Source organism: Onychostoma macrolepis, chromosome 15, assembly GCF_012432095.1.
Source record: "Onychostoma macrolepis isolate SWU-2019 chromosome 15, ASM1243209v1, whole genome shotgun sequence".
Taxonomy (NCBI): Eukaryota; Metazoa; Chordata; class Actinopteri; order Cypriniformes; family Cyprinidae; genus Onychostoma; species Onychostoma macrolepis.
In genome coordinates this window covers 10,378,851-10,391,436 of record NC_081169.1, presented here as the reverse complement: position 1 = coordinate 10,391,436, position 12,586 = coordinate 10,378,851, and the positions used below count along the sequence as shown (strand labels likewise).

General features: G+C 33.3%; 1 protein-coding gene across 2 annotated transcripts in view; it reads left to right on the top strand.

Moving 5' to 3' along the window:
- The window catches only part of zgc:172282 (leucine-rich repeat and fibronectin type III domain-containing protein 1-like protein), a 139,553-nt gene that overhangs the window by 58,830 nt on the left and 68,137 nt on the right, over positions 1–12,586 (top strand). Inside the window, exons 1-2 of one of the 2 annotated variants that reach the window (XM_058799112.1) lie at positions 3,219–3,338; positions 5,052–5,257. The gene's annotated coding sequence lies outside the window, so the exon portion shown is untranslated. Of the gene's footprint in view, positions 1–3,218; positions 3,339–5,051; positions 5,258–12,586 lie in introns of those variants that run through there. The other variant, XM_058799113.1, reaches the window with a different exon arrangement.

Sequence of the window (12,586 nt, the reverse complement as noted above, 5' to 3'; positions counted from 1 at the left end):
CAGTCTCTTACTGGAAAACAGACAAAAAATATGGATGACTCATCTTGTAGTCTGCATTTACAAATGTTTGTTATTTATATAAATAATGGCTTGTGAAGTGATGATTAGTCTGATTGTCTGTTGTTCTGTCTATCAATCAATCAATCAATCAATCAATCAATCTGCCTATCTAAGCTTTTTAATATGTCTATCCTTCTTTCTGTCTGGCCATCTAGTTAATCAGGTCTACAAAGAATTGATCTTGATTCACTACACATACTATTCTTAATTACGTGTAGTATATAATTAATAGTAATTAGTCAAATGATAGTTATGGCTCAGATGATTGGCTCAAAACAACATGGATGTAGAACTGAGCACTTACTAGAAAAGATGGTAGATTTTAAATTGTGTTCTTCCGAGTCTTTCCAAGCAAAATAAAATGTATTTTTATACTTTTACGTATTCAATTTTTATTTATTTATTTTTTAATATAAATTGCAATCATTTTGTAATTTGCAGTTGTTCTACAATGCAAAATATTGTTTTAAAAACAGGTTAGTAATTCATTTTCTGGTTAGTACTTAATTTAAGGCTGGCATACACTTTACGACTAAGATTTTTGCCCCAGTTTAGAATCTGGACAGGTCAACACTAGTTGAAGGTCAGAGACTTTCTTAAGATTTAATTTGAGTTTCTACATGACTTTTGTTGTTTTCTGAATGACCTGAAAGTCTGGTGGTGTGTGATTGTGTAGTGTTTAAGACTGTCGCTTTTGCTCAATGATGAAAGAAATTTTGAAATTTGTCTCAATTGGCCAAATTGTGGCAAAAAATGCACAGTGTGCAACCAGCAGAAACTTGAAAGAAACTTTCACTTCAAAGCAAAATAAAAGAACTAACAGGAAATAATGACTTTTGTCTTCAGAACAGCAATCTGTGGCAGCCGTTAATACGTAAGTGCTGCGGTTGGTAATGGAACGATCAGACGGCGCCGTGACACAACACAAGAATATTATTGGACACAGCTCTTTGCTTCTCTGTCTTTTTAACCTCACGCTGGGGCTCAACAGAATGGGCGGATAACACAGAGTCACTGAGGACAGGCCAAAAGTGAGTCAGAGTCTTGACAAAGAGACGCCTGTTTTCCCCAGGCAGCTGGGCTCATTCTGACGATGCACTGAGAAGAGAGCGGCCATGTACATAGACACTAATCTGCGCCCTGTGTCATACTCGATGGAGGGAGGGGGAGCTTTGTGATCTAAAGCCGGTGTGATGAGAGGATATTGCATTGTTAGGCTGAGCTTCTGCTCTATCAGCTTTGGAGTCAGCACATATTCCTCCTGCAAGAGGCATCTTTTGCATGCATAAGATCAATGATGGCACACGTTTTAGATTATGCAACATGATCAAGTATTTCCCAAATGGATGAAACAGAATAGCGTGTTTCATCAAATAGGTAATTTTATTTCCTGAGTTCTTTTTATTATTATTATTATTATTATTAAAACTAAGTAAACAAGATTTCCATTTTTCTGTTATATTAAAGTCATATTAAAACTTTTGAGTATATTATTTATTTTTTATTTTTTTTTACCATGTTGAAATAATTTATTTTTGATATTTCAATTGCCTTATATTTATATATTAAATATATTATAATATAGTAATTATTTTAGCCTTGCCCCAGACCCAAACTTCCATTATTACAATATATTAATTGTTATTAATTGTATGTATTTTAACTAGGCTTATAAGCCTACATTGTCATCACATAAAAAAAAAAAATATGTTACTTTAACAATATAACATGTCATTATCATGGTAAAAGCATATTGTTTAATGACAGTCACGACAATCTCATTATTACGTGAAATTGTATTGTTTTAATGCCGTAACATCTCATTATTACAAAAAAATAAATAAAATATATATATATATATATATATATATTGTTGTAACAAGAAAAAAAAGAAAGGAAAAAAAATGGTTCATTGGCTATTTGTATTCCAAAAAATAAAAGTTTCATGTCATTTCCATCACAGAATGATATCAAACAGAATACATAATGTGACATATATGGTGGAAATTACATTTTTAGAAACAAATGACAAAAAATATAATTCTCTTGTGACTGTATGTCTAGAGGACGTTGTAAATAAGCTAGTGAAAGTGTGAAAATCTGTTTTAAGATTATTTTTGTCCACAGGGCCAAAAGTGGCCATAGTTGAAGAAACACCCAGTAATAGAAATAGTTATTCAAGGAACAAAATGTGCACACCATCGTGTCTGCACAAAATCACACGATATCTGAGTAAGAGGATTTTTTGACTTGGCTTTCTTCCCAGTAAGGGACATAAATGTCTAATTAAGAAGTTCTAATTAGGTTCGTGGAGTGAGGAGATCATTGAGGTTGGAAAATAAGATTAGGAGAGAGAGAGAGAGAGAGAGAGAGGACCTGCAAAACCTATTGCATATATTAAGAAACAACTTAAGCCATAATACCAAACAGCCACAATAGCCCATTTATAATTTCCATACCAAACAGTATTTTGACAAAACTGCACATTTTAAAAACCATCTGGAAGCATTTGACAGCTTAACATGAAACTTGTGAAGTTGTGAAATTGTGATGGAGGAGTGAAAGTTAAATGAATAGTTCACCCAGAAATAATAATAATAAAAAAACAAAACAAAAACAACAACAACAACAACAAAAAAACTCATAATTAACTCACCCTTAAGCCATTCGGTATGTAGATGAGTTTGTTTCTTCATCAAAATGGATTTGGAGAAAGTTAGCATTAAATCACTTGCCAGAGGTAGGTAGTAATGAGTTACATTTACTTCGTTACATTTACTTGATTTTTTTGGGTAACTAATACTTTCAGAGTATATTCAAAGATGGGTACTTTTACTCTTACTCGGGTACATTTCAAGTAAAAAAAACGGTACTTTTACTTCGTTACTATGGGCGACGCTCCTCTCGTTACTTTATCTTAATGCAATACAAGATAAAAATGCTGCAATTCATTCCAAACGCGCCGTCTACTTTTCTCTGGGCAATGAGTGATGCCCATTTGCGAATGATTCATTATTTTGAGTCAATACTGTTCAAAGGCTTGATCAAACCAGTTGGCAGACCAGTGAATCGGTTCGCGAATCAGTTTGAATGATTCGTTCAGTTCCCTGCCGCACGCGCTGAGTCGTCTGAAGCGGTTCTCACTCAGAGTTGTAACATCAAGAGCGTTGAAGACGTGGTTTTGGATCTACAGTCAATTGAAAGCAAATCTGTTTGCTAGCTATGAAGATCTTTAGCCTGTTAGATGAACACCGTGTGTGCTGTCTACGCTTCCACAGGTATAGATAGGCTACATTCGATTACAGTACACGATACCACTATGACATTACCAGTTTGTTATACATGTACCTTATACATTAAATACAATGTACATAATTGTATACATTAAATAAGCTGTCACAGAGTATGAAATGAACACCCGCCAAACCCGCGTTAGTGCATTTGTTTCGTTATGTTCAGATGTTCGGTAGCTGTCATGTGAGGAGTTTTGACTCGTCTCCATTTCAGAGGCTATATATATATATATATATATATATATATATATATATATATATATATATATATATATATATATATATATATATTTATTTATATACAGTATATGATTTACATCACTGTATCACTTGCATCACAGTAGTTTGCATCACTGAAATAAATTACATTAAAAAACATTACAAATCTTTTGAATGGCAGTGTGTGTGTGTGTGTGTGTATACACACACATTACATACATTTTATCTATATATCTAAACAAAAATAGTCTATACAGTATATGATCCAAAGTAACTAGTAACTACTTGAGTAGTTTTTTATCCAATACTTTTTACTCTTACTCAAGTAACTATTCAGACTATTACTTTTACTTTTACTTGAGTTAATGTTTCTATAAGTACTTTTACTTTTACTTGAGTACAGTTTTTGGGTACTCTACCCACCTCTGTCACTTGTTCACTAATGGATTCTCTGCAGTGAATGGGTGCTGTGAGAATGACCAAACAGCTGATAAATATATTACAATAATTCAAAAGTAACTCTAGTCAATCAATTAACATCACGGTAGATTTGTTTCTTACAAAGAGGCAGATATTTACTTCACAAGACATTAGCTAATGGACTGGAGTCCTGTGGATTACTTGTGGATCATTGTGATGTTTTTATCAGCTGTTTGGTCTCTCATTCTGACGGCACCCATTCACTGAAGAGCATCCATTGGTGAGCAAGTTAATGATACATTTCTCCAAATCTGTTCTGATTTTTGTATAAATGTAATATATATATATATATATATATATATATATATATTGTTTTGCATTGTGACACTATTTCCATGACAAATAATCACAAATTATAAATTGTCATGAAAATAGTGTCAGAATGCTAAAAATCTTAATGGTTCTAAAATATGATTCATATTTTTGTCGTGAGAATCAAACACAAGCTCAACAAACACCAGCTCAGTTTGCACAACTCCTACAGCATGTTCACCCTGAAAGAAGTAATTAAAACGGTGCAATCGACAGAAAAACCCTGTGCTGGTTTAAGCAGCATTTGTTTGTGCAGTGGCATGAATTTAGAGAATAAAAAGAACAAACTGTAATTGTGCCAACTGTCCAGTGGGACAGCTATAACCACCAGCAATGCAAGAGGCAGACGACTGTAAAAGAAACACTTGAAATAATAACAAGGATTTGTTTCCAAAGAGAATGGAGCTAAATATATTGCGTATGGCAGCTATTATCAAGAGTGATGGTAGGAGCGTTCAAACAGCGTGACACTTCTGGGTCGTTATTAATGTCCTCACTCTTGCTGCATTCCATTTTCTTTTTCGTTCCATTTGTTTTGTGATGTGAAAAAAAGGGTGCAAATTTGCTGTCTAGCTCTTGTTTTTGTCCTGGAAATGCATTGGCCTTCTTGTCCCGAGAGGCAAAAAATCCAGACAGACATGCTTTGTGTCTCGTGTAAATGTCCCTCCTCCCTTTCTCCTTTCACAGGTGGATGGAGCTCCGAAATCTGCAGTGCTGTCAGTCGTGGCTCTGAGCGCCAGATACTTTCATGTTCCTGGGCCAATGCCTCGAGTCTCTGCTCTCTGCCAGCTTGTCCACATGTAGCAGCCCAAGTCTACAGCTATCCTCAGCGCTAACGCCGCCAGTGGAGCCTTCATGAGCATCTCCAGCCATTCTACGCTTCTCAGATAGAGGTACACTTCAAATCACACTGCAGTGAGGAGTTCAAGGAATAACCCAAAATTCTCTTATCATTTCCTCACAAACCTGTAGTCATTGAACAACAGGACATATTCGGCTCTTTAAATTGTCGAGACTGTCGAGTATCAAAAAGCACCATAAAACTGCATTGCTGGTCAAAGTTTGGAATAATTACAATTAAAATTTAAATATTTTGGAAGAAGCCTCTCAAAATAGAGTAAAAACAGCAATACTGTGGGATATTAATATTACAGTTTAGAATAAGTGTTTTATATTTTAATACATTTAAAAATACAATTTATTCATGTGAGCTGAATTATCAGCAGTCATATATCTTATGCGCTATACTATATATATATATTAGGGGTGTCAACGTTAACGTGTTAACGCATGCGATTCATCTAAAAATTTTAACGATTACATTTTTTAATCGATTGACAGCACTATTTTATATATATATATATATATATATATATACTTATAACTAACCAATATTTAAAAATATTAATTTGCACTTATATTTGAATATACCCAATATACTGCAGATTAGGTTTGAAAGCTGCACTTTAGATTATTAGTGTGAATAAAATGGTGTCCAGTGTTGGGAAGTTTACTTTGGAAATGTAATAGGTTACAGATTGCAAGTAACCCTTTTTAAAATGCAATAAGTAGTGCAACTATTTCAATTACTTTATTAAATTAATTTAACTGGTTACATTTGACTAGTACCGTATTGACCCAAATATAAGACTTTTCTTGGAACGAATCTGAAAAAAATGCGGTCTTCTTATATTCAGGGTCTAGACTTTGACATGTCAGTAATACACCCACAACAATAGGTGGTGCCAAATATGCGTAAAACGAGTGTGCCATGAAATACGTAATGTAATGTGTGTTGTAATAATGATAGAAGATCGCGAGTGAAAACAAAAGAAAAAAAAAACCTTACAGCGGCATGAGTCGAGACTGTCAGGTTAGCCTGATGGGACCAAATTTCCTCTGTAAGTGATTTTAAAATGTAACAGTTACAGACAGTACCCAAATTTGAAGACTACAATAAGATTTCACTTCTACTGTTAATAAAATTTTGGTAGGCTACTATGAGATGGATAGACTAAATGTTATATAATTCAGATGGGCTACCTGTTATTTTTATGGTGTATCAAAAAGTGTATATTTTTTAATGTGATTGTTGGTACATTCTACCAGTATTTACCATACTTTCAAAACAAAAATTAAAATAGGAAAAATATGCAATATGAAAATAATTTAAGAAAAAAATAATAATAATAAATTATCAGTAAAATACAAGATTTGGTTTTCAAAAAGGCTTTTTCCAAAAGGTATATCTGGAAAAAGGGGGGTCGTCTTATGATCAGGGTCGTCTTATACTTATATTCAGGTCAATTCTAACGTATGTTCTCAAATGTATTCAACACTGATTACTGTCAGACTTTCAAAATCTTTCATCACTTGAATTAAGATTAGAATAATTTAATTTTAAAGCACAGCCACCACAAAATCATACTTTAGACCCCCATGCATTTTTAAATACAGATTTAAAAGCATAGCAATAAATAGTTTAATAGCTAAGATATTGTTTTTGAAATTAAATCTTTGCATAGCTATGACAAAAAACACTGGCATCTAACAATGCCTTGGGAAAAAATAAATAAATAAAACAGTTAATCTTAAAAAAAAATAAGCATATACATAAAACCATAAGAAATAAAAGAGTAATCGAATAAGCACATGTCCTATTCTGTGTCCTAAAGTCATGAAACATTGGTGTCTCATATCTTAGAGTGGTCAATCAAAAACAGGCAAAGCAACGATTTAATATTATTAACATATCCTAGCTTTTTACAGAAAATATTCAGCTGTAACCTTTGTAATCATTAACATTTTCATTAGTAACTGTAAAATGCACTTTTTTTTTTCTTTCAGCAACTGTAACGGATTAGTTGCATTTATTTTGGGTAACACTTTATTTTACGGTGTCCTTGTTACATGTTACATGTACATACTTGTATAATAACAATAAACTATGCATAATTACATGCAAGTAAGACAAACCCTAATCCTAGCCTTAACCATATAGTAAGTGCATGTAGTTAATTAATAATACTCAGTACTTAAATGTATAATTACACTGTAACAAGGACACTAAAATAAAGGGTTACACTTTATTTTGTGTCCTTATTACAGTGTAATTATTCATGTAATTATGCATAATTTATTGTTAATATAATAGTAAGTGCATGTAACATGTAACAATTCTTTATTTTGTAATTCAATTATGTAAAGTTGTTACATGTAACTACATGTAACAACACTGATGGTGTCAAAAGACATTAAAATATAGCTCATTAATCGTAGGGATCACTTTTATTGTGCTTTTGCTGCTTTTGACAGTCCCTAGTACCCATCCACTTTCACTGTACAGTAGCAACCTGGGCATTCTTTCTTTTCAAGTCAAGTCAAGTCAAGTTGAGCTTTATTGTCATTCCGCTACATGCGGGGGCATACAGTGGAACGAAATGTCGTGCCTCACAGGACCACGGTGCTACATAAATACAGGCATACAGCAATGAAGTAAAACAATATAAACCTATACACAACTATCCTACTGATAGATTTTGACTATAAATATACTATATATAAAAAAAAATTTGGTCTGTGGAAGTCTTTTGTGGTCTGTGGAAGAAAGAAAAAGTCATATGGGTTTGGAAAAACATGACTGTATTTTCATTCTTGGGTGAAATATCCCACGTTGTCCTAGATATGGAATTTCACACCTAAAATGACAAAGCAGCACAGATGTTGATGTTGGCAGCTGTCATGCCCTAACTTGATGAGACTCTGAGTGAGGTATCTTTATGAACATTCTTTGAGACATTTAGGTTTTATTCAGGCAAACAACAACATTAGATTGTTGTTATTTATTTTTATTTTTTTCTGTCTCTCTCTCTGTTTTTAATGTATTTGACTATTAGTAGTTTATAGTATGAACGAACAGCAGAAACTTTGGGGTATTTTTATTTTATTTTATTTTATTTTATTTTTTCTGTCTCTCTCTCTGTTTTTAATGTATTTGACTATTAGTAGTTTATAGTATGAACGAACAGCAGAAACTTTGGGGTATTTTTATTTTATTTTATTTTTATTTTTTTTCAGCAGTCACACATTAAAATGATTAAAAGTGATAGTTAATAAGTGACATTTATAATTGTATAAAATATTTCTATGTTAAATAAATGTTGTTCTTTTGAACTTTCTATTCATCAAAGAATGCTGAACAAAATCTCAGCAAATATTTCTAACCCAACACTAATAAGATTTTTTTCTTGAGCAGCAAATCAGAATATTAGAATTATTTCTGAAGGACCATGCGACACTGAAGACTGATGCTGAAAATTCAGTTTAGAATCACAGGCACATGAATAAAGTTCCTATAAAATATATTAGAATAGAAAACTGTCATTTTAAATTGTAATGGTATTTCAGAATACTACAGTTTTTACTGTATTTTATGAGAATTTAGCAAACGACATCTGTATATGCACTAGTACTCTCCTTGTTTTTTAACATTGTGGTCAGTCTGGATTTGTATAGCACAGAAGTAGTTCTTTATGGGTGCAACGTCATACACAAATGTCATACATTGCAAAATGCAGCAGCCATTACTATGGAAAGCATGTACTATATCGGATATTGACTACACTCTCTGAACAAACCGATCTGATTTCATTACTTGCAAAATGACAGTGCAGATATAGCCAGTCCTAAAGATCAAAAAGCAAATCACTACTGGATGTACCTGAATGTTTTTCTCATCATTTATTACTTCATATCTGAAAATGACAGATTTGTGGTTCAAAACACATCGATGTCAAACATAGCTTCCTACTGTCTAATCATCTGGATATGATGTGTTTACATAATCAAGTTGTAAGGCGCACCAAGCTCTCCACACATGATTCAATTTAGATTTCATGCAGTGTGTAATGTTGTTTTTGAGTGGAAATATAATGGACAAAAAGACAAAGATATGCTGTTAGAGTTTACTTTTTCATTAAAATAAGAATCTTGAAAGTTAATAATAATAATAAAAAAAATCCTCCTCAGCTCATATTCTTGTACTTAATGGTTTTCATTTGTTTTATATATATATATATATATATATATTTGCATGTTATAGAACAGTCATGTATTATATTCAACTCAAAGTACAAGATAATTTTCATATTTTTGTTATTTAATATCCTCCCACAGTTGTTTCTTACTGTTATTGTGCCACAGTCATTAGTCATAACTCAATATTTAGTGGCATAAAGACAGCATATATTTTTTGCTGTCAAAGTCTCATAAGAAAAAAATAAAACAGTAAACAGACCACAGTTGCTGGCTGTCTAGTGTGCGTGAACTAGCTCCATCCAGCACAGCAAAGTCACAGCTATGGTCAGAGGTCAACTAAAGGGGAAAAATGAAATACAGCAGAAGTATGCATGTTCCTTCTGGAAAACAGGCCTGCCACGGTCTAGCGCATACCCTACCTGGCCTAATTCAAGGTGAAGGGTTCTTTAAAGCGCCAGAAACATGATGCTTTCAGAGCTGACTGCTGAGGCCCTCTGGGTAATAGCCTCAGTCCAACCATTTCAGTGGGAGCTGACTCTAAATGTCGCATCAATTGTCAAAAACATCATTTTTCTTTGGGAATGATATGACTGAAATGCCGCAGACACACATGAAGCTGATGCAGGTGCTTTGAATGCATTGGGTGAAAGACAAAACTTAAATATTATTCTGTTAATGTCCCTACAAAGCATGTTCTTGTGATTGCATATCCTTAAATGGTCATGTAAAGGACAGAAATTGAGACGCAACTTCGTGATGTTTTGTGAGTAATGGTGCTGTACTTTTTGGTACAGTGCCCAGCATTGTTTTGTGCATTTATTCCTTTAGGGGTGGAATATATTATGGTGACAATCCAAGTGTGTGTATATACTGTAATAGGGCTGTGATATTATTAAATTACATAAAAGCAAGTTATGTTTCTCATAGTATATGTTAATATTATATAATATAAATACAGTGCCTTGCAAAAGTATTCAAAGCCCTTGAATGTTTTCTCGTTTTATGTTGCAGCCTTATGTTAAACTGCTTTAAATTAATCCCCCCCCCCACACACACACATCAATCTACACTCTATACACCATAATGACAAAGCAAGTAACATGTTTTTAACATCTTTGCAAATTTATTAAAGATAAAAAAACAAAAAACAAAACTTAAATGATTCCATTGCATAAGTATTCATATCCTTATCTTAGACAGTCGAAACTTAGCTCAGGAGCATTAATTTTGCTTGTAAATGTTACCACACTTTGAGTGATGTTAACCTGCGGCAAATTCAATTGAATGGGTATGATTTGGACAGGTACACATGTCTTAATAAAAGGTCTAACAGCTGAAAATGCATAAGAGAGCAAAAGCCAAGCCCTGGGGTCAAAAAACTGCCTGTATAGCTCAGAGACAGGATTGCATTAAACCACACATTTGGGGAAGAGTTCAAAAAAAAAAAAAAAAAAAAATGCTGCATTGAAGGTTCACAGAACCATGTAGCCTCCATTATCCATAATGGAAGACATTTGGAACAACCAGGACTCTTCCTAGAGCTGACCTCCTGGCAAAATTGAGCAATTTATGGAGAAGGGCTTTGGTTAGAGTGGTGACCAACAACCTGATGGTCACTCTAGTTGAGCTCCATGATCATATGTGGAGATAGGAGAAACCTACAGAGGGACAAACATCACTACAACACCCCACCAATCTGGGCTTTATGGCGGTGTGGCCAAACTCAATCCTCTCATCAGTGAAGACACTTGAAAACACACCTGGAATTTGCAAAACAGCACCTAAAGGACCCTCAGACTCCAAGAAACAAGATTATGATGAACCTCTATTCCAAACATCATGTTTGAAGGAAACCAGCTCTGCTCATCACCTGCAGAGTACCATCCCAAAAGTAAAGTGTGCTGGTAGCAGCCTCATGCTGTGGGGCTGTATTTCAGCGGCAGGGACTGAGGGACTCATCAGAGTAGAAGACAAGCTCAATGCACCAACATGTAGAGATAGCCTTAATGAAAACCCAGTCCAGTGCATTCAGAACCTCAGACAGGGCAGAAGGTTCACCTTCCAACAGGAAAATGACCCTAAGCACACAGCAAGAGTGGCTTATGGACAACCGTGTGAATGTCCTTGAGTGGCTCAGCCACAGCCTGGGCTTGAATACAATCAAATATTTCTGGAGAAACTTGAAAATGTGTGTCTGCCCCCATCCAACCTAACAGAGCTTAAGAGGTGAAGATGCGAGTAGAAGAATAGCAGATAATTGCCAAATGATGATGTGCAAAGCTTGTCGCATCATACACAAAAAAAAAAGACTTGAGGCTGTAAAGGTGCTTCAGCTATGTACTTATTTCAGTTTTTTTATTTTTTATTTATTTTTTAAATGTATTTATTTTTTATTTTTTTTAATTATTATTATTATTTACACATTTACAAAGTTGTGACAGTTCTGTTTTTGCTTAGCCATTATGGTGTATGGAGTGTAGACTGATGTGGAAAAAAGTAATGGAAAGCAGTTTAACATAAGGCTGCAAAATAACAAAACGTGAAAAAAAAAGGGGTTTGAATTCTTTCGCAAGTCACTATATATAATTAAAATATATAATTATATAATATAAACACAATTATCTCTATTTATATTTTTGTTGTCTTTTATTCTCTTCCATTTTGTTTTGATTTTATTCTTCTTATTATTACTTAATTTTATTTTGATTTTGTTTTTGTTTAGCTTTTTTCTTTTTTTTTTCTTTTTTTTTGCTATTTTTGTGTTGCTTTGTTTTGTTTATTTTTATGTTTTGTGTTTTGTTTTGTTGTGCTTTTTGTTCTGTTCTGTTTTGTTTATGTTGCTTTTTTTGTTTTGTACTGTTTGGCTGTTTTGCTTTGATTTGATTTGGTCTGAATTGCATTTTGTTTTTATATTGCTTTGTTTTTGTTTTTTATTCAGTTTTTATGTTGCTTTTTTGTTTGTTTGTTTTGTTTTGCTCTTTGCATTGTCTTTTGTTTTTATATCGTTTTGCTTTGCTTTTTTCTGTTTTGTATTTTGCTTTGTTGTGCTTTTTGTTCTCTTTTTTATGTTGCTTTTTTGTTTTGTTTTGCTTTGTTTTGTTCTTTGCATGATTGTGTTTTGTTTTTATGTTGATTTGCTAAGTTTTATATGTTGCTTTGTTATGTTTTTTTGTTTAGATTTTTTC